Source organism: Dama dama, chromosome 5 (genome assembly GCF_033118175.1).
Source record: "Dama dama isolate Ldn47 chromosome 5, ASM3311817v1, whole genome shotgun sequence".
In the NCBI taxonomy this organism is placed as follows: domain Eukaryota; kingdom Metazoa; phylum Chordata; class Mammalia; order Artiodactyla; family Cervidae; genus Dama; species Dama dama.
In genome coordinates this window covers 21,027,080-21,054,061 of record NC_083685.1, presented here as the reverse complement: position 1 = coordinate 21,054,061, position 26,982 = coordinate 21,027,080, and the positions used below count along the sequence as shown (strand labels likewise).

At 45.6% G+C, this 26,982-nt stretch overlaps 1 long non-coding RNA gene across 1 annotated transcript in view; it reads right to left on the bottom strand.

Annotated features, from left to right (window-relative positions):
* Window positions 1–384: 384 nt before the first annotated feature.
* The window catches only part of LOC133056614 (uncharacterized), a 34,424-nt gene continuing 7,826 nt past the window's right edge, over window positions 385–26,982 (bottom strand). The window contains exons 3-4 of the long non-coding RNA XR_009692860.1: window positions 4,357–4,419; window positions 385–4,250 (exon numbers count right to left, since the gene is read on the bottom strand). This is a non-coding gene — a long non-coding RNA (uncharacterized LOC133056614). The remainder of the gene's footprint in view (window positions 4,251–4,356; window positions 4,420–26,982) is intronic.

The following is a 26,982-nucleotide window of genomic DNA, read 5'->3' as shown; positions in this document are numbered from 1 at the left end:
TTAAGTAAAAATCTGGATTGTTGGTTTTTGCTTAAAAGAGCAGACCACACGGGACCCTGAGGCCTGGTTTCCACCATGGAAACAAACAGCTACCGCTGAGCAGGCCATCCTCTCAGGAGGGTGGGCTTTCTCCAGTCTGCCACAGACCTCATGACTCCTTGCTCAAGTGCATGTCCCCTGGGCCAGGGTGTCCTCACATCTTGGTTTGCTGGGATGGTCCCAGTTTAGGCTTGTTGTCCATGTTTGAGTATTAATAGCAACCTCCTCACTATATCATATGGTCACCTAGACATAATGCACAAGCCCACCCCCACCACACACACACAGACACACAAACACACACACAGACCACCAAGTTCATACCACCATATGTCAAGCACAGAACCCTGTTATAAAGTGATTTTATTAAATTGATTTGGACATACTGTAGGTCAAATAATATTTTCCGAAGATAACAATTATGGACTTTAAAGCTCGACATAAAATTAGTAGCTTCAAAAGTGTTAGTCATATTCCCCAGCAACAGCATGATAAAATAATTCAACTATGTAGAAATATAGAACTCTAGGACTAGCTGGAAACTCGGAAATCATTTAGCCTAATGTCCTCATTCTGTACGTGAGAAAACTAGACTCAAAGATTAAGCGATTTTGCCCAAGCTCACATACCTAATAGTAATAAAGCTAGAAATCAAACCAATTTTTCCTAAAACTAAAATTCTATCAATGATATTTGAACTGGCTCGCTATCAACTAAAAGTCTAGGCTTTTCTCTAATGCTCCGCACTACTGTGACATGAGAGTGTGTTAAGACACTACCGTAAATCGTAGTCGAGGAATTCAGGCCTGGAAGGGGCTTTATCAAATAACTAAGCCAGCCCTCTCTTTGCAAAAAGGAGGAAAATTACGTGAAGTGACTTCCCAAAGCCTTATTAACTATCCAGATGAAAATTCAGGTGGTAACACATGTACCCCCCCCCCCACCAAAATCCCATCTTCTACTTTCACCCACTCAGTTAAGTGCCCCTTTTAAATCTCCTTTATGCGCTGAGGTTTTAGTTATACAAAAACCCCTTCCAGTCAAATAGAAGAAATTAATTCAAATATGAAGAGAAAATCAAGCTTTGTTTCATATTTCGGTGACTATTTCGGATAGTTCATTTTCCAACCTCTCAAGACAGTGGACAGACACTGCTAACCTGATCACCCAGTTCAGAGCTTTCAAAAAGCCTTAATTCCCCCCAAAGACTTCCTGAGCAAAAAGGACTACATGTGGGAAATCAACAAAAACAGGAATAAGAGAGAAACGAAGTTCAAAATTAGTTGCTTTTTGTTGTCATTGGGGACTTTTGGTCTTCTAAACATTCCTGGAGTTCCTCCACATGAGTTTTTAATATCAATCTAGCCAAAAAAAAAAAAAGGGGGCCTATATAAACGTCACGATACTGAGCTTTCAGCATCTCCCCCGCCCTGCTGCTCACTACACTCACCGCTGGGCCGCGCCTTCTGCTCCGCCCACTGCGCACAGGGCCGCCCCACCAGCGAAAGCTGGGCCCCTGCGCTCCACAGCAGCCCCCGCGCCGCCCTTGCCCGCACAGAGGCCTCCCTGACCGCTATCTACCGCCGCCCCCCACCCCCACCCCCCACCGCTCTAAATCATCACCCTAGGTTATTTTCTCCATAGCACTTAATCACTATCTCACACTACGTTATTTGTTTACTTGCTTATCATCTGTCTCCTCCACCAGAAGTCAACTCCACGAGAGTAGGGCCCTTGTCTGTCTTACTCAGTGGTATCCCCGGCAAGGGGCACAGTGCCTGGCACATAGGAGGTGTTCAATAAATACTTGTCCAATGAATGAAGAAAGAAAAGGAGAGGTTAACAGAGACATTCCTGCCTACAAAGGAACGGATATGTAATCCTACACATTATTGCCCAAAATTACATTAACAGAAACTATTATTAGGGACGCCTCCTACCATCCACTTCTCCTACGGGAAAGTGGCTCCGCCTGTTACTAAAGGAGCCCCAGAGGGCAGTTCTGGATGGAGAAAAGTCCTAACTCCGCTCACTTCCTCCTCCCTATTTACATTCAGCTATTTCCCCCCGCAAAAAAACAAAAAATATTCAAGTTAAAAATATGTGATGTAGCCACTAGAAAATTAAGTCTAACATAGTGACACAGTGATTAGCAGAATTCACAAAATTAAAGTTCAAGGGCGTGTATGCTTGCCAATGATTTTCTCTGATAGGCAAAGTAAGTGGCCATCATGAGTCACCTAAAACCTAAAATGAAATTTGATGCCATCTAGGAAGGGGTGGATATTTATGGGCATTTGGAGGATACACGGGTAAAGTGAGTGCAGAAGTAATGGGATACATGGACAGATATGGAGAGGCTAAACCAAGTGGTAACCTCTGAAGTACCAGAACACTACTTGGTGGAAGCTGGCCGTTTTCAAATGCATTCACTGGTATGCTGGGATCAAGAGAAGGAAGGTGGTGAGTTCCTGAAATGGGGCAGTATCTGGGGTAACTTTTAGGTAAAGTGTAGACAGAAGGTGACTTGGGAGGCTGCGCAACGACCATGGTTTCCTGTGTAGTTGTTCCACCAGAATCCCAGGAAATGTACACCCACGACTGGGACCTTACAGCCTGCCCTGGGCACACACTCACAGGAGTTCCAGATTCACAAGTTGTGCAACACACTTGGCATGAATCCAAAAACTCACCCTCATGCATGCCTCCTGGAAAACAATGTTCTGCTGGGTCCTGCTGTAAAAACTTCTTGGATCAATGTAGGTATTTACAGGGTTTTTCCTTCCTAGTGGCACTTACGGGTTTTAAGAATTTTTTTTTAACTCTTAGGAAAATGCTTTATATAACTGATATTTTGAGATGGTTTCTCTCCTTTGTGTGCACTCTCTGGTGGATGCAGAGGCTGGTGCTCTGACTGAAGGCCTTCCCACACTCATCGCACTTGAAAGGTTTCTCCCCTGTGTGCACTCTCTGATGGATGCAGAGGCTGGAGCTCTGGCTGAAGGCCTTCCCACACCCACAGCACCTATAGGGCTTCTCCCCTGTGTGCACTCTCTGATGTATGCAGAGGCTGGAGCTCTGGCTGAAGGCCTTCCCACACTCATAGCATTTATAGGGCTTCTCTCCTGTGTGGACTCTCTGATGCATGCAGAGGCTGGAAGTGTGCCTGAAGGCCTTCCCACACTCTTCACATTTAAAGGGCTTCTCTCCGGTGTGCACTCTCTGATGCATGCAGAGGTTTGAACTATTGCTAAAGCCCCTTCCACACTCACTACATACATAGGGTTTCTCACCTGTATGAACTCTCATGTGAATCTGCAGGTGTGAGCTCCAATTGAAGGCTTTGCCACACTCGTAACACTTATAGGGCTTCTCCACTGTGTGGATTTTCTTATGTCTGTTAAGTTTGGTTGTAGTACTAAAATCCTTACCACAATCGTCACATTTATAGACCTTCTCTCCTGTGTGGTCTCGCCAATGAATATGAAGTTCTGATATATGAAAGAAACCCTTGTCACACTTGTCACATTTATGGGGCTTCTCAGCAGTGTGAATTTTCTGATGCATAAAAAGATCTGCTCTCTCAGAGAAAAACTCCCTGCACATGGGGCACTTGTAGATCATGGTTCCTATTTGGTATCGTGATTTAGAGATTTCCTTACAATGACTACAGTTACAGGCGGTTGTCTCAGAGTCTCTCATTTGGCCATGTTGGCATTTATCTCAAGCTGGCTCTATGCAGGAGATCTGAGGTCGGCCTAAGCTTTTCCCTGCCTGTCTTTCCATGGAAGGCTTCTTCCTGCATAGTGTTCCTCACTCAGTATTATTATTGATTATAAAGTGACATGCACATCCACATCAACTCTGGAATTCGTTAACACAGCACTTTCTTTTAGATCCTGAGCTGTCAACATTCCAAGAGGCTGCCAAGATGCAAACCTTTGTGCTTTTAAGCCCCTGGAATCTTCCTCTTGCAGAATAATCTCGTTCGTCTCACTTGCAGGGAAAGGCCTGCCCAGTGTCCCCTGTGGCCGAGGGCGTGATCCTGCGTGCTGGCCTCGGTCCCCAGGAGCCTCCCCTTGCAGAGTCACTATGACATCCTGTCTCCTTCGCATCAGACAGGAGCCTCCCAGGAAGCAAGCACCTCGGGTCCCGGTATGTCAGTCCTTCCTCGTGAGGCCTCCCTGCACAGCTGTCGCTCCGGCGGTCTCCTGTAATAGAAACGTAACACACACACTGAAAACACCTTTCTCGTCCAGAAAATTGCCATGGATTCTATCATTAATTTTCAAAAAGCAAGACAGTGGTGACACAGACCTTCTGTGATCTTGAGGAAGGAGCTCTATCTTCCACAGAGATGTGTCTCTTGGATTTGCAGGTCTGAAGAAGAGAATTTGTAGATATCATGCTCCCGTTCACAGCCCAAGTACATAATCCAATTACAACCGCTGACTGTACTTATCTGAGCAACACCAAGGGCTATTATTGAAAAAGAGAAGAAATCCTCAGAAGACCTACATGTGAGTATCAGAAGCAGCTGTCTACACAAAAGAGCAAGAAGGAAAACTCACTCCACTTGGAACCTCAGAAGGAACAATGCTGCTGCTTCTGGAGCTGAAACACAATACTGAGGGGCCCTCCAATCCAGAGAAAGTAAATATGTGACATGTTGGCATCAAGAGTCATTCCCTCACTTAACTGTCCCAATGGTCTCCTGATGTTCTTAAAATCCCAATCCTTAATCTAAAACCCAAGGTCCTGCATGGCCCTGCCCCCACCCACCCCAACCTCACACGTGGCTGGATGTGTCAGCTGCCTCTCTCTCCTTTTCCTCAAGAAGGCTCCTGGCTAAGACTCTATTTAAATCTTTTATTTGATTCCTTCAAAGTACAGATAACTTGTAATTATCTAATTGTTCCTTGCTTTTTGTTCTGTCTCCTGTGCTAGAAAGTAAAAGCCAGGAGGGAAGAACTTAGTATGTTGCTCACTTACATTCTGGCCAAGCAGAGGTATTCAATGGATACCTACTGGATGCATCCACAGGGTACTTAACAACACCTCCTCTCTACTGTAGAGTCCTGCTTCATTCTGGTACAGCAGATAAAGGTATATTTTCCACTGCCTTATTACCAGACTTTTGATAATCAACATGGGACAAAATATACACCAAATAGACACAGAAGAAAATCCCCAAGTACTCAATCTGAAATCTTTCGAGGTTTAGGATGCCTTAGCTACATTTTTATGTCCTGTATTATGCTCAGCAAGTGATACTTCAGTTGCTTAATGAAATAAACAGATCTTAGAATAACATTCTCAATAATATGCTCAATACAAAGACAGGATACACGAGGGCTTGAGGAGGTTTCTTTAACATTAAAGTCACAAAATAAGGGGACCTCCCCAGTGATCCAGCAGTTAAGATTCTGAGCTTCCAATGCAGGGGACACAGGTTCGATCCCTGGTCAGGGAACGAAGATCCTACATGCTGAGGAACATGGACAAAAAAAAAAAAAGATTGCAAAATAAACAGTACTGTTTCCAGATGGAAGTGTCAGGATAATGCAATTCATCTAAACAACCAAGGTTTCAGCAAAAGAAAATATAATCAGTGTCTGAAAAATTATATATGCATCTATCCTCTGATCTAGTAATCACATTTCTAGAGATCTATCCCAAGATATACTGGCAAAATAGATGACCAGTTTATTCACTGATGCGGCACCTGTCACAGCAAAACTAAAGGCAGCCCAGCGCCCACCCACTGGGGAGGAGCTGAATCAACTATGGGGCTTCCTTACAGTGAACTATTGCTCAGCCATCAAAAAGAGGGAATGGGGACGAGCATGATGTACTGACACGAGTAAGCCCAGGTGCTGGTGGTGGTGGTTTAGTCGCTAAGTCGTGTCCGACTCTTGCGACCCCATGGACTGTAGCCTGCCAGGCTCCTCTGTCCATGGGATTCTACAGGCAAGAATACTGGAGTGTGGGTTGCCACTTCCTTCTCCAAGCCCAGGCAATACTGTCTAGAAAAAAAAACAAGGCATAGAATAGTATATCCAACCTGCTATCTTTTATGCAAAAAAGGAGGGGAATGTGAATTATTTACATACATCTTTACATGATGTACAAAAGTAAACATGGAGAAGGATAATACAAAATGAATTTTTTATTAAAGTATAATTTACAATGTTCTGTTAGCTTCAGGTGTACAACAAGTGATTCTGTTATACATTTAGATATATATTCCTTTTCAGATTATGGATATTGCAAGATATTGAATATAGTTCCTTGTGCTATACAGGAGGTCCTTGTTGCTTTCTATTTTATATATAGTAGTGTGCATATGTTAATTCCAAATGCCTATTTTATCTCCCCCACTCCTATTGTCCTCTTTGGTAACAGTTAAGTTTGTTTTCTATGTTGTTTACTACAAAATGAATTTTTAAACAGGAGGAAGAAGAAAAGGATGAAGTAAAATTTCTCTGAATGTAACATTAAGTTGTTTTGGCTTTGGAAGCATATGTTTATATATTCAAAAGCAAAATTAAATAAACGAGAAAAGCAATTCCTAAAATTTTAAAACAAAATGAAGAAAATGAACCTTAACTTTCCTGTTATCCACAAAAAACTTTTAAGTACAAGAGACTGAGTGTCCATACTTAGAAGGAAATTCTGTTGATAAATAAAGCTGTAAAGAAGTTAAATTTCTTTCATGGTTTAACTGATTTATAACACATGTATTTTCATAAAGTAAGATAATGCAAATAACTCACTATGGTAATGTTGTTAAGAACCAAGATTCAAAGTGAAAGAAGTGAGATACTGGCATAAAATCAAAATTAAGGAAAAAAATCTTATAATGTAAAATTTTATTTAGAAATATCAGCAGTGGTCCCTTCTCTTATAGAACCTTCTCAACCAAATGGCACAGGGATCTTTGCAGGGGGCTGGTCTCAAGGCCAGAGCAGCACTTTACACAGTGAGCCTTGGGACACCTTGTTATGCCAGAATGCAAGGAGTCATGCCAAAGAACACAGATGCCAACTTACGAATAGACTCCCATTGGCCAAAACTGGGACAACTGAGGGTCAGAAGGAATGATGAATGTGACCCATTGAAACACACTAAATATACAAAACCCCCGAATTCACAGTGACGACAAGGGGTGGGGAGGCACTGAGAAAGAAAGAGAGGTACAGACAGACAGAGAGACAGACTCAAGGCACTAGACTAAACTGAAAGTTACAGAATACCAACTTTTACCTTTTTTAAAACTTGGCAATTAAAAAGAAAGAATGAAGAATCCTTCCTCTTTCAAGAGAATGCAACAAGCCAGCTAGTAAGTGTGCATCTATAACGAAATGCATGATTCAGACCATGGCAAGAAATGGGTAAAAACATCAGATGAAAGGCTGATCAAGAACTTCTTACACTTTTGAGGATCTGGCTATCAACCCCTGACCCCCTGATTGATGTCAGCATACTCCAAGAGGAGCAAATATACCCCCTGCCTCCTGGCCTGATGCCACAGGAACCACACAGCATCACCTGAAACATTCTTGCCAAACACGTCTCCTGGACTCCTTCTTTATCTGAGGGAACTAGGAGAGCTAGGGAACTACCAGGACACAAGCAGAAAAATATCAAAATGTGAGCCAGTCCACAGGACAACTGCCCATTTCTGCAACAAGTAAATGGTATGGAAAAGGTGGGGGGCGGACTTCCCTGATGGTCCAGTGGTTAAGACTCTGCACTTCCAATGCAGGGGGCTTGGGTCTGACCCCTGATCAGGGAAGTAAGATCCCACATGCTACACTCCACGGCCAAAATAAAAAAGAAAGAGAAAAAAAAGTTGGGGGTGGGGGCTGCTCTAGATTAAAGATACCTGAGATATAACAATCAAATGTAACTTGAGGATCTACCTTCTTAGGAATTTGGTTCAAATAAGCCAGCTGCTAAAACAGGACAACTGGGGAGATGCCCATTAGGGACTAGGTATCAGATTACACAAGGAACTGGGCTCACTGTATGAGGTGTGATGACGCCTTTGCAGTTGTGTAAACCAATGCCTGTATTTTTAGAGATGGATACTGAGGCTTGTAACAATAAAATGATGTCTGAGATATGTCTTAAAATTATTTAGCTTGGGCTAAATAATAATAACAGACAAAGCAAACGCAGGAGGACTGCTGTAACTGTTGAATCTAGGTGATGGATAAATAATGAATAAGACAATCGATCTCTTCCTTTGCGTATGTCTGTCATTTTTCATGATAACAAAAGTGGCTAATACTGGGAAACATTCTTTTCCTGCTTCTCCTGCAAGGACAAACTGACCCCCGAACCTGGAACACTGCACAGAGGTGCACGTGAACTAAGCAGATGCAACCCTCCAATGGCTGTGACCTCAGCAGTCCATCCTGAGCACACGAGTGTGTGCGCACTGCAGACGTCTCTGGGGAGTGGAGGGAGGCTGCTGGGGACACGGCGAGCAGTGCTGCACTAGGCTCCTCCTTCCCTCACCAGCTCTTCAACCGAGAGCCATGTGGTTCCCCTGATGCCCTCCCTTGGAGAGGCAGCAGCCAGGGTCAGGGCATCAATCCAGACAGGCCTCAGAGAGAGTGGCTCTGCTGGCGACGTGAAACTCCTGCAGTCGTCGTGCATGACCTTCCACCAGAGCGCCTCTGGATGGGGAAGTCAGGTACTGCCGTGCCTTCCAGGTAAAAGGCCTGGGCACAGCTCTAAGTCTCAACGCACTGAGCGCAAGCCATATTCTGCAGGTAAAAGGCCAGGCAAAGAACATCCAGCAGACTTGCCATGTGACCAACAAGAGAAGGACAAACAGGCACCGAGGATCCCCACCGCAGCCTTTCCTAAAACAGCACCTGTCTCACTGCTTCTTCACAGACAAAGGAAACGGCAGACCAGGAGAGCAGGGAGGAATCACAGAACTCTACACACTGCAAGGGCATGATGCTCCCAAGAATCTCTCCCTCGAAACTGGATGTTTCCTATCTAGTGTCCCATAAGGGCTTTCACAGGGACAGTGTGTATGACCAGGGGCCACCTGGTAGACTGGAGGAGGAAGGGGGGCTTGCACCTGAGGACGTCAGGCACCACTACAGGCCATGTCCCGTCTCTCCACAAGACCGTGGGGCACCATCAGCAAGTCCGTGCCTTCAACCTGCATGTGAGGAGACCTTTTCAAATAAGAAAGGTGCAGGCTGGCAAAGAACTGAGAGGAAAAGGGTTTTAAGTAGCCCAACTGCCCTGAACCCCACCTTTCATGAAAAGGAGTTTCTTCCCTCCCTGCGGTCTGTCCATCAGGAGATTTGCCTCATGTCAACCGTGTGACACCAACATCACCTCATCAATACCTGTCCCCCAGGTCACTTAAAAGTAAGGGATCTAGGTGAATAAACAACCGTGGCTGAAATGCAAGGAAGTTAAAAAACAAGTGAGCCCTAAATACAAAGAAACTACGTCCTGAAAGAACAAAAGGTCTGGGCCCTGGCACAGGATAAGGGTCACTTGGAGACGGAGATGCAGGATTAATGGGCCGGGAGGATGGGGCTGTTGCCCTTGGAGGGCTGATCGGGCCACATGCTCCCAAGTCTAGACACAGTTCAACCGGTGCTGTGACCAGGAGGCAGCACTGCTGCTGGACTGTGGGGTGAGGCCCGGCACCTACTGCAGTGACCCTGACGTTCCTTGCAGGCAGCACGCTTGTTTCCTATGGCATCGGGCTTGGGCCAGGGGAGGAGGCACAGCGCCTGCTCATTTCTCTTGGAGTTTTGCTGACAATGGTTAGTGGGCTCCAGGGTGGTAGAGGAGCCCACTCTGGTCCTACCTGCAAGGGGCAAAGGTCAAGAGGCAGGTACAGAGTGGGGACACTGATTTTCTCTCCAAATTTCAGCCTGAATTTGTTGACGAACTCAAAGGTAATAGTCCCTCTGCCCTGAGAAGAAGCTCATGAGGCTGTGCTGGGGAGGGAAGACTGGATGCGGACTTTGAAACAAGATTATTTAAACATACTTCTGTGTGTGCCTTTCATATATTACTGTCTTTTACACAGCTATCCCCAAAATACGATTCTACATAGGAGAAAACAGCAAACTCATTTTTCATGGATTTCTTGTTAAAACGGTCCAGTGGTTACAGGACAGAAGGACCCAGACTCCACAAGGCAGGGGCTGGAGATGAGAGGGAATGAGTGGGACACTGACAGTCAGCACCCCACAGGGCCCGGTACTGGACCAGCAGGAGGCGCCAGCGTGGCCGTGCTCTCTGGCTGGCCATAGGACAGCCAGCTCTCCAACAGAGAGGCAGAGGCTGGAAAAGGAGACGAGTGGATGCTCCAGAACGCTGACTTGGACCTAGACACACTCAGCACAGGCTGGCTGTGAAATCAAGATCAACCCCACGATTCAGCAGGAGAGAAAGCCATGCACGCCTGTCAAGGAGTTGGCAGACAGAAGCCTTGCTCTCAGACGCCGCATCAAGCCGGCTGCTCTGGTGCGCTGTGTTGCAGGTCTGTCTACAGTGCAGTGGTTCTGATCGTGCATGAAGTATACATAATTCCACTCTACGGTAGCCAATTCTAATACCCCAGTCAAAGCTACATCAACAGAAATCAAACTAACCTCCTATCCAGAACCAGACCTGTCAGAACATGTGGCTTATGGTTCTGACATTCAGAGGGACAAGGGCACCCTTCCTGAGAAAGATAAAAATGGATAAAAAAAGAATTGAAAGAAAGACATTCCAATGCCGCCAGCATCAACCAAAGCTCCTACTACCAATGGCAGTGGGCTGCACCGGCCACGTGACTCATCTCCTCCCCATGTGCAGAGCAGGCAGTTGTGTCCTGGGGCCTGGAGAAGGTTCTCAGATGATCAAAGCGCTGTAGCTCAGACGAGGGTGCCCCAGACTAATCAGGATGAAAGAATCCCAATCAATTCCCAGTCTTTTAACTACTGGGAAGTGTTTTATAGGAAGATCCCAGTGTTCCCAGTTGCCCTAACACGTTTTGGTTCATGCCATGCTGTTGAGTGTTTGATATCTAAATGATAATCCAGCCCACCCAGAAGCAGGCCCAGAAGGTGTCCCTGATGCCAACAGTCCTGGAAACGGAACTCAGATGCAGGATCAGCCTGTGCGAGAATGCAGGCACGTGTCCCACACTCAGCCCCAGTACCTGCCAGGCAGTGGGCTGCCCTCTGGAAGATCCTGTGATGAACACCACAGCCGCGGCTTCTGCCTTTGTGTGGCTGACAGTCTAGCAGGGGAGGCGACGGGCCCAGTGCTCTGCGAGTGGTGCTGTGGCTGAGCAGGGCCCTGGGGACACAGCTACATGACTGAGGGGCATCCCAACTAGTTTCACATCACAAGGAAGATGTCCAGTAAACTCTACTTTTAAACTGAAACTAAAAGGAGGAACCCTTTTGGAGAAACTCACCCTGGGGAAGGGCAAGTGTCTAGAGACAGCCAGGATGATCAGCCCTAGGAGCGCACTTCAGCACATGGGAGACAGAAGGTGAGAGTGGGGGCGGGGGGGCGCACAAGCTGAGTCTCTTGCAAAAAGCCAACCCGTGAGCATGGGACCCCAAACAACCATCCAACCCTGGGAGGCTCAGTTCTTTGCAGCTGCTGTCCTAAACCAGCAGTTCTCAAAAACCAAGACTCTTGAGGATTCATTCCACAACCCTTACAAAACAAGATCAAAATGACTTTCAAGATATACTACAAGGTTGCTTGCTTTTTTCACTGTGCTGACATATGACTGGAGGATGCAAACACACTGGCTGGCCAAGGCGCCCACTCCTTAGGCTCCTCACACAAAACCCTGTGGCAAAGGCACCAGTAGTTGAAAGATTCTTCACCAGTGGCAAAGGCTCACAGTAAAAAAAAAAGGTTTCACTTAAGAATATCCTTGAAGAAGCAATAAAAAAATAATTCTTTAAATCTAGACCCTTTTATTGTATTTATAACATTTATGTTAAACATATCATGTTCATTATATTGATATGAAATACACACACATATATTTTAAAGTATATTCATCATATTCCTGGTTAAAATGGAACTATATCAGGTCACGTACCCAAGCACAGTGGTTGTCTCAAGAAGAATGCTTGTCTGTCTGAGCTGCAAACTCAACCAGCCTCTTCTCGACAGAGCGTCATTTTTACTTGAGTGACTACACACTCGCTCTGCAGACTGGGGTGCTGGGCAGACATCTCAGATAACAGGAAACTGATGGCATTTATTGCCAACTGTCGAATCTGAGCCTTCAAATGAAAACTGGGATCTGGGAAAACTCCTGTCTGTCACCATGGGCTCTCTAATTTCCTGAGACTTGAAGACTGTCCTGATGAAACTGAAAGCAACACTAACCATGAATTTTCTGATATTACACATAATGAAATGGATGAACATTTTCAGGCTCTGCAAAAAGTGAACTGATGTTGTCCAAATGACCCATGTGTCAGGTAATACATCATCGTGGGTAAAACATCTATTCAAAGTGCAGAAAGAGACCGGGAATTTTAACACAGGATTTCAGATTGCATACTGCAAATAATCTGCAGAAAACCACCACTTGTCAAGTTTGATATCAGGTCACAAAGGAACTCACAAGTACCTGAAAAGGCTACTGAAACCCCCTTTTCAGTTCCTTTGTGAAGCCAGACATCTTCACCTACTTCAGCTAAAACAACATATTGCAAGAGACTGAGCACAGAAGTGGACAGAAATGTTTATACCACTCTTCCTACTAAATGCTAAATGTTTTTGGTTTTAGAAAATGTATCATTTTCATAAAAATGTAATCTGTGTTAATGTGTAATGAGTTTGTCATTATTTAATACTTTTAAATAAATACTTTTGTAAATTTATGCTTTTGTAAATTAATACTTTTGTAAAATTTTAGTCTTCATTTCTATTGTAAGTATCGATGCCTATAATCCACATAGACAGAAAGCCCTTTGAGGTCCTTAATAATACTTTTTAAAGTGTAAAAAGATCCAAAGCCCAAAAAGGGATTGAGATTCTATCTCAAGCTCACTTTTTTTTAAAGCTGAAAGTATGGGAACAAACTGTAAGATGAACAATTAATTGCAGTCAGTCATTTCCACCATCAGTCATCATTATTCTGGATGTAAGATACTACAGATGTAACGACACTCCTCTAAAGTAACCCCAAAGTCAAGTTTTGTCCATAAGAAGACTGAAAAAATGAACACTACAAGAAACAACTCTCTACGCAGAGAGATGCTTTTTAAAGGATTCAGAAATTATCCCATTAGGCAGCAACCCCTGATGTGTTCCTGTAAGACTTTGATCTCTGGCCCAAGGGCCTTGTGATTTTGTATTATCTTACACGGTTCCCCTTGGACATGCCAGATGCTGCTGTTAGTGAAGAGAAAACATGGAACCTGTCCCCAGCGTGGCTAGAAACTCCCAGCCATCAGGAAATCCCAGAAGTCAACAAGCTCAGACATTACTCTGGCCGCAATACTACACCAAGGTACCTCTACTTGACCCTTTTCTACAAGCCTTGGAACAAAAGATAAATGGAAAGGCGGTTCAGATGCCTGGTGTCTGCATACTGCTGAGGAACAGGGCTAAGAAGTTCAAGGCCACCCCTCTCTGCATGCCAGAGATCTGGGCAGACAGCAGAGGCGGCGTCTATCTCCTCACTGACCCCACTACACCTTCAGAAAATTCCAGTCTAAACTACACATCACACAACGTAGTGTCGACCTAGATACTCAAGTTCCATGGGCCCAATCCACCTCATCTTTGCTCAGCTATCTACCTCAGAATAACTTAAGTAAGCAGTCACTCGTCATTCATTGATCAGGACTGTGAATGCCACACTCATTCTATCTTGCTTCGATGTCACCATCGGTCCTCGAATGAAAGACACAGCAGCCTGGAAGACACCCACGCTGGCTGCCCAGGGCAGGCTCCTGTCCCCAGAAATCCTTTCCAATTTCCCACACTTTTCCCAGTACCTCACTCCTAAGCTACCAAGGCCACTTTTCCTCATTCTGGTCCCTCTGCACATGCCCTGGGCCGCCTCAATGGCAACAGGTCACAGGAAGCCCCACCTTGTAAGGTCCTAGACCTCTCACCTTGGGGCTGGCTTCCCCTAACACTCTACAGAAGCCACTAAGGCCTGCACCTGGTTTGCTCCCCACACGTCTCCACCTGCCCTTGCTGACAAATCCCCCCGCCTGAGGCCCAACTGCCAGGCCACTCTTCTGAGATGGTACTCTCACTCACACAGGTCAACGCAGGCTTCCTCGTCTTTCCAGGCTAACTTCAGCTGAGAGGGGAGCTTCACTTACAGTGATTCAAGCGCACATCTCTCTCCTGGGCCTAAGTGTCCCGTGGTCCAATCCCTCTACAGCCTCAGAACGCAGGCCGGGCTTCTATCCACCCAAGGGCCCATGCAGGTGCTTACACACTGCATCCCATCACTGGAGTGCCATGACCTCAGAGCAGGGCTCCTGAACTAGTCTGTCAGTCACTGGCCACTGTATGCCACTGGTGCAACATCTACTCAGCAGCACGCCCTCACCTGTATTCCCACAGGCGCCCAACCTGGCACCCAAGCGGCACTTCCTGAATACACCACTGATCATCAGTAGCCTGAGTAATTTAGAAGGACCATTTCCCCAAGGGTAGTGAGGTCAACTTTTCAGATCGGTCAAAGGAGGTTCTGATTGAGCAGGAGTCTCCAACTCAACTTTAACAACAACAGTGGATTTCAGGACACTTTGGATGCCTTCCTCTTGCTCCGCTCCCTCCAGCTGGTGAGAAAAGACTCTGATCCAGCATGAGTCCTGAGCACTAGAGGAGAACCCTTACGCTGGTGCCCTTCAGTCACTTGGCCAGGATCTCCCAGGGAGGCCACTCTGTCCCCACCCTACCCACCTTTCCTACTTGGGGCCCCAGGTGTGTGGGCTCCTCTGTCCCCACCCACTAGTCCTGCCCACACGTCCCGAAGCCCTACACACTAAAAGTTCTAGGTTCCCTGCCCTCGCCCTTAAAAAAGTCCAGTGGCCAAGGACATGAGCTCTGGGTTTTACTGAGCTGTAGGGAAGAGAGCCGCTTTCCCTCTGTCCTTGGGATGACTGCTTTTTGTGTGACTTGGCCTAATGACTCCTAATGGAAAAAAGATAAAAGACAAAAGAAACCATGCCAGATTTTTCTTTAACTAGAAACTATCTCAGAGACTATGAAATGAGGTCTGGAGAAGGGCAACAAGTATGGAGGGAGTGATGCCAAGTTTTCTTCTGAGACTGAGAAAGAAGTCTCAACTGATGCCAAGTTTTCTTCTAAGTCTGCAAAGAACTGCCTGCCTGCCTCTGTGATTCAGAGATAGAGTATGACATAGGGACGCACTCCTCCGCTCCCCTCCAGCCAAGTCCTCCCACAAAAATGACCCACAAAGAGACACAGCAGGGTGTGGGCCTGTTGCTGCCATTCGCTATGTGACCCTGGCTGATCTCAGACTGATCTGTAAAAATATGGATAATAATGTCTACAACACTTGGCTGTGATAATTAAAGAAGATAATAAGTGTGAAAGTACTTATCAGGGTGCCCGCAGCCTCGCTGAAGCCAAATAAATATGAGTTTCCTTATTTCCCTTATTTTAATTAATGCATGACACACGCATTCATTTGCCAAGAATGTCATTTCACAGGCAGAGGCTTCCCGAGCCCCGGCGGTGCCTCTCCCTGTAATTAGGGTTCCTCCTCTGCTCAGAGTCAATGCTGCTTTCACACCCTCGCATCTGTCTCCTGCGTCTCCCAGCACTTTTCCCTCTTGACCCTCTATTCAAAGGATCATTTTAAAATACACCTGACTGCAGTGACATCTCCTCACACTCTGAGCTCCCCCACCTCTTTCCTGCTCTTGAACACTGTACACAGAAATGCCCTCGGGACGGGACAGAGTGTGACTTGTTTTGGTGATGTATCACCTGAGTACCACATACAAGGCTCAAGTTCATCTTATCTATCTGGTAAATGTGTAAACATCTCTATACATTAGGAATCATAATAATTTGGTGGGTGGAACACTGGGCCTGCATGCGGTCCTAAGTTCAAATTCCTGATCCGTCACTAAACAGCTGTGTGACCACAGGTCGCTCACTCAGCCTTAGCTCACTCATCCACGAAATGGATGGTAAGACCTGGCATTAGTCATTCTGAGGCTCACTCTCACTCACACCATGGGGCTTAGAGGCCTCAATCTCATTTAGCCCTCGAGAAGGAGCAGTACTGATGGGCGGACTGAAAACAAAACCTTCTCAGGACACAATGAGGATACTCAGCACCAGAAAGGGCCCAGGTAAGGAAAGGAAGGAGACACACAGCCTGGACCCAGGGGACTTCAAGAGAAATGAAAAGTGGATTTTTAACAGGCCTGTCTCAGTGACACTTGGATTGGGAGTGCCATAGCAGTTGGCAGGTCAAAAAGTTTACAGATTTGGGATTCTAATTTTTAATTGTTAAAAAAAACACATATAATAAAACATACCATCGTTACCATTTTTCAATGTAGAGTCCATGGCAGTGTTAAGTACGTGCATGTTAGCGTGAAACGTCTCCAGAACCTTCCCATCTTCAGTAAACCTTCAGTAAACCTTCAGAACCTTCAGTAAAACTGAAACACTGTGCCCGCTGAACAACTCCCCCTTCCATTCTGCTCTGTTTCTATGAATTTGCCTACTTTAACTATCTCAGATTCTGGCTACGCTTACACCTGGGTCACTACTTGTAACTTTTTTTATTTGGGAAACCAACATGAGTGTGACTGGGGGAGATAGGTCTGTGTAGCAGGCTCCCTCAGAAGCACGAACCTTGAAGGCAGCTCACGGGTTAGCTATTGCCATAATCCCAGGCTGGACGCTCTCTGGCAGCCAGAATTCAGGATTAGCATGGCTAGAGATGCATCACCACCCAACTCTCAAAAAGGACCCAGGAACAGTTACAACAAACAACACAGAACTTCAACATTCAGGGAAGACTGACACCCGAGGGGGGACCAGTGTCATTTTAAAAACATGTGCTAGCAGACAACTACCAAATGCAGCCAGTGGTCTCAGCAAACACTTGTCAACCCCAGGTACTCTAGGCAGAAATGAGCATGGGACTGAACTGGAAATACAACACACATGAACACTTCATCATTAGCTAGGCCTGTGAAGCCCATTCCTGATGCGACATTTCACAGTGGGACTACATCACATGGAGACCTTCTTTTCCCTCTGTTAGTGGAAACCTTGAACTTGAGACCAAAGTCAGTATGGACAGAACAGGAATTCATATAAACCAAGGCCTGTATCTCTGGTCTGACCACTCACAATGAAGAAGGCTGGCTGGGGGCACCCAAGTCAGCACCAGAGAGAAAGGAGACAGACAGGGACCGAGTAGAGAGAAAACTCCTTTGCCGCTGTGCCCAGGCAGACTCGCCCAGGCTTCCAAACAGGGCCAGGGCCTGGCGATCAATCCAGCACCCGGGGAGAGGGAGGGGAGCAAGCTGGTCAGGAGAAGCCCGTGCCCTCCCACCGGGCCGTGCAGAGTCAAGAAGAGAAAGACACCACACCTCCCCCTGGGCTCACCCTTCTCACCAGGGACAGGAGCTACACCCACTAGGACAGAGGCCACTGAAACTCCTTTATCTCACCCAGTCAGTGCTTCTCGTGCGGCTGGGCAGTGAAGTCAGGGCTGGGAGTGGCCTAGAGCTGAGAACTCAGTTTCTGGCAGTGCAGGAGGAAGACAAGAAGTCACGTGCCCCAGGCCAACAGCTACCAAGACAGGGTTCTTCCTCCTGCTGTCCAGCTGTGCATGGCTCGGACATAAAGTTTTCTCATGAATGTGAACCATAGCAATCCAGACTGTGGGTTCAACTGGAATATACTGGATTTCAACAATGACCAAATGAAGAGGAACAAATATCTGTCCTATGTAAAATATATGTTGTCTTCTTAGAGTTGAGCTGAAGAAGGAAAAAAAATTATTTAAAAATGATCACAAATCCACAGGTTCAAAAGAAAATGAAGGAAAAAATGCTAATGCTGGAAATGTGATGCTCTCAGAATTATGTCTGCACAGAGACTGATGTAACATCCTGCCCAAGGTAAGAAGACTTTCAAAAACTCATATTTAAGGAGAAAACTGATATTCAGGCTTTGTAAACAAGAAAACACCAGAAACACACAGAGTAACAAACTCAGTTCAAAAGCAAGTTGTGACATCTCAATGAAGACAGGAACAATGGGAAAGACACCAGGAGACCATAGGTCCAGAAACAGGTTTCTGATCCAGAGGACTTCAGGACAGCAGAGGGAAGTGGAACAGGCAAAGGAAAGCTTTAATAACTAATGGCTCACATGAAATTGAGAAAATTAGACTCCAGAGGTACAAAGAGGAACCCCAGATGGGACAAAGATGCTTCTGCTGACTTCAGAGTTAAGGAAGGGTGTCTAAGGTCTACGGAAGTCAAAGCCAGATCCAGGCAAGAGTGTAAGAAAAACCATGAGTCAGGGAAACTTGCTTCCTCATTGAGCCCCAAAGGGAACATGCTTAGAAAGAACTCCAAAGACATTTTGGTTCAGAAATAGTTGAGGGTGATTCTCCATCTACAAAAATGGTGAAACAAGGGGAACACTTACCACAGTGACAGAAGTCAAAAACCCCAGGACATTCCCGAGGAAGAGGCAGGGCCCACTGTGGCTGAAGAGCAACAAGAGCCTTGGGATCCTGCGGGGTCAGAAACATGCGGACAGAAAAGGAGGTGTGTATCAGGGATGAATGAGGATCACTAGGCTTTTCAAAGAACTGGATATTCTAAATATGGGGTTCCCAGCTGACCCTCTTATAATCAGGACTTATACTAAAATGTGGAATTCAAGGCATGCAGGGCCAAACAGAGGATGAGAAAACCCGAGAAACTCTATAAAGGAAAAGCCAGGCACGTCTACACAACTTCACTTCAAGACACAGGAATCCTACTATCATAAATAGCCTCTTGTTAGGAATTTATCCACACTTGAGTTCTAGGTTCATATGAGAGACTGAATAACTGACTCTGGGACTGGCTGGAATCCTAAAGAGTCTTAATCAGTATGTGGATCAATACTGTTTTTCTCACTTATTTTCCAGGTGAGAGGGTACTGAAGAAGTAGGGACTGAAGGCGGGTTGAGTCGGTTCATATCTTGGTTTTACCACATGCTGGCTGTGCAGCCTTCACCTCAGAAGTTAAGAATGGGGTTAATGAAGATAAGAAAAAGCACCTGACCTCGTAAGGGACCATTATAAGATAGTTTGAGGGTTAAATAAGTTAATGTATGACAAGTATTTAAAATAGAAATGCTAAGGGCTGAACCATGGTTAGCTATCATTATCATTATCTTATTTATTCCATCTGCTCCCTCCCCCTCTGCTATTTTCTAGAAGTGCCAAGAGTACTTTGGGTGTAGATTCCAAGACCTACTTTAAAGTTTGGGGAAATTGCTTTTCCTTGGGAAGTTTAATGGCATATTGAGGAAGTCAGGTATCACCGCTGCCATGTGACCTTCAGATGGGACACTTCATTTGGAGACTCTGGGGCTGGTGCTAAGTTACTATATGTCTATATAGCTCCTCAGAACTTGGAGAGGAAGGAAACATATGAATGACATGAGGTTCGAGTTATCCAACTCTGCTCACAGCCATCTGAAGCAGCTCTATCATTTCAGCAGAAATCACTAATACAAGAAATGGAATTCTACAGGTAGCCCTGAGTGACCCTGCAATATCTGAGACTGAATAAAATGGGGACAAAAGGGGAAAATGAAAATGCTTTCAATATATTTAAGGATTTCAGTTTCTCTACATGAACAAAGCGTTGCCTTGGAATGAAGGTTGTTAACAGAATATACTTTAAAGGATAGAGACTTCAAATGATTTTGACAAGGGGCCAGGTTTTCTCTTCCTTGCTGAACTATACATGCCAATCACGGTGCCTGCTGGCCTGCAAATCCTACTAACAGCAACTGCCTCAGCTTTAAGGGTAGGTCCAGCTGCCATGGACCACATGACTGCTCCATCTCACATCACCACAGCTTCTGAGAGCAGGTGCAGACACCTGACCCACGAGCTTAACGGCGACCTCTGCTGCGGCCTGGACTACAAGTAAAAGCTGCAACAAAGTCACATTCCCAATCGCTCCCCCAGGAATCTAAACAATACTGAGAACCGGGTGATGAGCCGTGAGAGATGAAGCTGAAAGGTTAGGATATACAAAGGAGCTGGAGTGGCCACGTGCAACCACAGCAAACCAAAGTCATGAGGGAGGAGAAACTCTAAGTAAGGTAGAAAAAAGACTGACGGGATAAGGGGAAAGGATAAGCCAGAGGAAAGAGAGCAGCCCTGAGACCCTACTGTTGATGGGAAAAACTGCTTCTCTGAGCTGCCTTAGAGAACAACAGCTTTCTGGTCCAGGCGCATCCTTAATGTCATATCCCGTTTCCTAAAATGGAATGGATCTCTGCTCTTTGTAACAACAACAAAAAAAGCACTAACTAAAGCAGTTACTTCAGCTCCCTTGAGAATGGAGTTTTCCCAGGAGGTAGCTCAGTGCCTCAAACAAACAGATTTCTGGCAAGTCCACCCCAGCCAGACGTGCCTCAACATCTCAGCAGAAGAGGGGTGTCTCATTCTCTATGAACCTTCAGTACAGGCCCCAAAGCTTATGAGCATCTTAATGGCCCATGAAAATGTTTTGAGACCTGAAAAAATAGTTATTGGATGTAAAATATGAAAAGGACGTAGTAAAATCAAAGTTAATAAATTTTTAATGCCTATAACTAGTCAAATGAAGCTTAACTCTCAGTTCTGTATAAGCTACTTTTGCATGGGACATGGGTACATGTTTTTGTTTGACATATGACAAGCTAAAGGTTGCCAAAGACAAAAGTGCTGAGGCCTTCAGAGGCCTGCAAACCAGTCCTGCGGAACCAAACATGCTTGGGTGTAAGCTGGAGCCTGCCCACCCTACCCTTTATAGAAGCTTACATGTTAAATATTATGCCTTACTATTCAAAACTGAGCAGTCTGAAGTCAGAAATCAACCCTCACCTTCCAAATTTAAACAGACTGTAATTTTAGCACTCCTGAGTTAGGAGTCTATTATTTTTTCTTAATGAAATATTTTACAAAAAGGAAACCAAACAACTTCTAGTAGCTGTCCTATGAGTTTTACCAAAAAGAAGGGAAATAATGTTCAGGTTGCAAATGATCATGTACATTTAAAGGCCATCTGTCAGAATAATAAATCAAAAATTGATCACAGGTACTCTCTTCTTGTGCAAGAGTCCCCTCAAATGTCAGGAACAGATCCGAACATTCTCTTCCATTTGGCCAGATTCTCCCTCTCACTGGGCTTCCCTGGTGGCTCAGACAGTTTAAAAAAAAAAAAAAAAAATCTGCCTGCAATGCAGGAGAACCCGATTCGATCCCGCTTGGGAAGATCCCCTGGAGAAGGAAATGGCAACACACTCCAGTATTCTTGCTTGGAAAACCCCATGGACAGAGGAGCCTGGAAGGCTACAGTCCATGGGGTTTCGAAGAATCAGGACACGACTAAGCAACTAATGCTTTCACTTTGAGAAAAACAGAAGGGAGCACAGAAGTTACACAAGATTTAAATCTTACACCTGAAAAGCACAAAGGCAAATATAATTCTCTTTCTGCAGTTACTACTTATTCAGACTGTTACTGGGTGAGCACAGACAAGCTCTCCGTCTGTTCCACTGGGGAACTGTGACCACATGAACTGTTCCACTGTGGTCTGTGACCACTTCCGCCTCCCCATTGTCTCTGCCGGCCTCCCCGCACACTCTACACCTCCTGGTCCTGCCCCATACACACCCGCTGCACCACTACATCCCACCCCCACAATGCCTCCACTGCAGAACTGTTCCCTAGGAACTCCCTGGCAGTCCAGGGGTTAGGACTCCGTACTTTCACTGCCGAGGGCCCAGGTTCCATCCCTAGTTGGGGAACTAAGATCCCAGAAACCACGAAGGGCAGCCAAAAACAAAACAAAACTGCTCCCCTCCCCTTCAGAGCTCAAGGCCCTTGTTCACGTTTCACTCTGACTAATTTAGATGCATCTCCTCTATCCCCAGTTCCCTACACTTTCACACCTCTCCTCAGGCCTTGACCTTTTTTTTTTTCTTTCTTCTGACTTTTATTTTTTTTCCATTTATTTTTATTAGTTGGAGGCTAATTACTTTACAATATTGTAGTGGTTTTTGCCATACATTGACATGAATCAGCCATGGATTTACATGTATTCCCCATCCCGAACCCCCTCCCACCTCCCTCTCCACCTGATCCCTCTGGGTCTTCCAGGGGGAGAAGGCGAGGGTGGGATGTTGTGAGAGAACAGCATCGAAACATGTATATTATCAAGGGTGAAACAGATCACCAGCCCAGGTTGGATGCATGAGACAAGTGCTCGGGGCTGGTGCACTGACCTCTTCTTTTATTCCTTCTTTCTAAATGAGTGTCTGCTAAAGGTATGTCCTCACTCCATCTTTTTTTTTAAGCTCAACCTCCTGCTTGGCTTGAATGAGAGCCATTTCCATAATGACAATTCCACATTCTCTCATAGCAGGAATCTTTCCCTATCATCCCACAGTGAACTGAAAATCACTAATTCACCATCTTCCAATGGTGTAAGACCCTGTAAAAGGCAACATTTTCCCCAACAACTCTTCTAAGCCAGGAACTTTGAAGTCAACTTCCCCCAACCCCTCCCCCCTCCCAACACACACACCCTTTCACTGCATCTGATCTCTGCTTATTTTCTACTCTCAGCATTTAAACCCACGCAAACTCTCTTCTACCTTAAGGAAAACCAATATTTAGCCATCTCTAGCTGCCATATATTTTCTCCATTTCCCCATCCAGGCTTCTTAAAGACTTCAGTCTCCTGATTTCTATTCTTTCATTTCCCATTCATTCCTAGACCCACCACCACACCGCTGAAGTTCCTCTTGGCACCTTCTTGCTCATGCTGGACACTCCCTTCTACAACTCCACTCTCAGGACACCCACTGGTGTCAGTCTCATGGAGACTCCTGCCCCTCCCCAAGTACTAGCATTCCTGTGGGTTCCATCCTGGCTCCCCTCTGCTCCCTACTCATACCCGGAGCAGTTCAACTATCTAGTCCACTGGTTCTTAATTCTAGCTGTTAAAGAAAAGCTTTTGTAGGAGTCTGTGTTTTAACTGTTCATAAGGCCTCCAGAGGGCACTCAAACACTTGCTCATAAACCTACACGGATATTTAGGCTAAAGCACTAGAACTTGCAGCAAATTTCACAGTTGATTACTACCTCTAACTAGTTACTAAGCACCATGAAGATTGGTACAGCTGGCTTTCTGCAGGTTCCCCGATCCGAATTGTGAGTCTGGGGGCTTATCACAAGGTCCTAATTCTATCATGACAGAGAGATACAGTGATATGTTACTGAATATTGGTTAACTAAAAACCTGACTTGTGTTTGCTGGCTGATGCCAAGTACTTTGAATCACTGAAACATTCTTAAATCCTATCAAGCTTAATCCTACATGTTTGAAATGCACATCTAAAAATAATTTTGAAAGCCAGAGGGCCATAATGGGGTTTACTCTGAGGAAAGAGGGTTCAGATTTTTTTAATGAATTATTTTATCATTTACCTAAAGAGGCAGAATTTATAACCTTTGGGACAGAGGATTACTCTAGCTGGAACAAGGGCTTCCTCAGAAGATTTGGCACATTACTATGGAAGGCATTGCAAAAAATAAGCTGTGGAAATAAGCTATGACTATTTTATCAACTTGCAGGTTATAAAAAATAAATAAGCTCTAGAACAGCTTTATTGAATTTCTTATATCAGGTGACACAAGAGACACTGCATATTCTCAAGTTAGAATAAAGCTGTAGAAATGCTTTAGTGTCAACAACACAAATTACTGCTTTTTCAAATTAAACTTTGAATTCTGCTGATACAACTCCAGTTACATTTCCTTTTTTAAAAATCTCCCTTCTTCCAACCTCTTCCATAGCATGAGTATCTCCATAGCTGTGGGCTAGCTGTGGTAATTCTTTACACCTAGGCTAAATGACTTTGATTTGCCAAATCTAGGTTGACTCCTTATCTCTTTATCACATCTCTGAGCCATTAGAACCTACTGTCCCCATCAGTTCTGGGAACTCTCACCACAACTGCCAGGGCACCGCCCTCCCCCGAGGCCCCCCATCTGCCTTCACCACCTGGAGAATCTGCCCCCGTGGGCCCTGCAACAGGAACCCGGTCAGCTAAGCTGAACCAGTCAGATGCTCTTCCCTGAGAGTTCAGAACTGGGAGGTGGAAAGCCTGGGTCTAGAAAGTGAACTGAAAGGGACAGTGACTCCGGAGAGACACAGGCAGAGAGAGCTGCGCTGGCTCCTGCGACACTCCAGACACCAGCAGGCCTCAGCCAAGATACAGTGTGGGGTGCCATGGCAGCCTCCTCAGAGATCCCCCTGCCACTTCAAACACGTTTTTTTCCTTTAACCAAATGCTCTCTGGTGAAGACATCCTCCTCCTCTCTGATGAGTTCTTCCACAGGCCCCCATCTCCCCTACCTCTTCCTAGATGGACCACCCCCCAGCTCTGCTCTGGGCCTCACCTCACTCTGGTTTACACATTGGCACCCAGCCACAGCCGCCATGCCAGCCGTGATGGGAGGACACTGTGAATGACTCTCCAACCTCTATCTATACTTCTGCGAGACCCTGAATGTTTGTGTCCCCTCAAAATTCAGATATTGAAACCTCAACCCCAGTGTAATGGTGTTAGGAGGTGGAGCCCTTAGGAGGAGATTAGCTCATGAGGGTGGAGCCCTCACGATGGGATGCGTGTCCTTATAAAAGAGACCCCAAGAGCTCCCCCGCCCCTCTGCCACGTGAGGACACAGCAAGATGGCGTCTATGAACCAGGAGGCAGGACCTCACAAAATATACACGAAAGTCGCTCAGTCGTGTCCAACTCTTTGCGTCCCCACAGACTATACAGTCCATGGAATTCTCCAGGCCAGAATACTGGAGTGGGTAGCCTTTCCCTTCTCCAGAGGATCTTCCCAACCCAGGGATTGAACCCAGGTCTCCCACATTGCAAACAGATTTCTTTACCAGCTGAGCCACCAGGGAAACCCAAGAATACTGGAGTGGGTAGCCTATCCCTTCTCCAGCGGATCTTCCCGACAAGGGATCAAACCAGGGTCTCCTGGATGGCAGGTGGATTCTTTAACAGCTGAGCTACCAGGCAGGACCTCATCAAACACTAAATCTACCAGTTCATTGATCTTGGATTTCCCAGCCTCCAGAACCATGAAAAGTAAATATTTGTTGTTGGAGCCACCTGGTCTGTGACATTTTGTCACAGCAGTTTAAATGGACTAGGACAACTTCCAGTGGCCAGGTGAGCACTTGCAGATGGATACAGACTCAGCACCACTGTGTCCTGGCCTACCTCTGTGCGGAACAGACCAGTATGGAAACATCAGTAGAAATCACTCCAATTATTCAGCCATAACTGACAACAGGATAACTGACTACAGCACCATCACCTGCTCAGAGACAGTCTAGCGCAAAAGGCACAGTATTACTCAAAGTCAGGGTCATGCAGACTTAAATAACTCCACATGGAAGACATCAACAGTCCAGTCTAAGCTAGACAGATACTCCCAAACTTAAATAATATATAGATGTGTAACTATATTCCAAAAAATAGTTACCACAGAAACACTGTTTTTAATAATGGATTTATATAGAGCACTCATTCATAGAGCAAAGTATGTATTTGCAGCATAAAATCATTCTTTGCAAATTCTCTCAGGAAGAACCTACAAGTGACATGTAGTTTCTTTACATCCCTGTTCTGTCAGCACATTCAAAACTCAGTCTGTTATCTCCTCAACAAAGTCAACTCTGTTCTCAGCTGTAGTAAATGGGTCCACTGGTCACTGAACAGCCTAAGCCAGAAGCTGGTTACCATCAACCTTCCTCCTGCTCACAAAGTCTTATCTTCCCAGTTGCTCCTGAATTTATCCACCCACCTCACCTACACTCAGCTGTCATTCAGGCCACCATCCTCCCCCAGGACACTACAAAGCCTCCATGCCTGACTTCCTCTAATCCATTATCCACTGTCATGTAATCTTTCTAAAATGCAAAATGGGATGTTCATTATCCTGCTTAAAGCTTTTCAATGGGTTCCATTAATTCTCAGTGTAGTTTTCAAATTTATTCATATGACTTTTAAACTCTGATCAGTGTGAGCTACTATTTACTTCTGGTTCATCTCTCACCATTGCTCACTCCAAATCTAGTTCCAACCAAACCAAACTTCTTCAGGCTCCCCAGATCTAGTCTGCTCCTAGGCCTGAACCACTACCCCCATCCCCTGACCACGTTCCTTTTACCTCTGACCCATCACACTTGCTGTTCCCTCCAATTACCTTCAGGTCTCACCACCAGACATCACTGCCTCTAGAAAGCTTACCCTCACTTCTGGATTCTGTATGACCCTTTCTTTTGTGCTCCCAGAGCCCTTCCAAGTCCGCAACCTCCTCTCTACTATCACACTTCTTCAGCTTTGTCCTCCACTAAGCCCCACGCTACGCCACATCCACAGAATCCTGCAGGTCCACGGAACACTTGGCAAGGGAGCAAATCTACCTGCCCTTGGGCATAACCCCTTCAGTTCACCCACACTTCATGGCCCGAGGTACCTTGAGCTCCACTCTGCCAAGTCACTAATCAGGCTCCTCATGCTTCTGCCCCTGGTCCCGTGGCTAAATCCTACTTGCCCTGACTCGGTGAAAGGCAGTGTGCTTTACAACC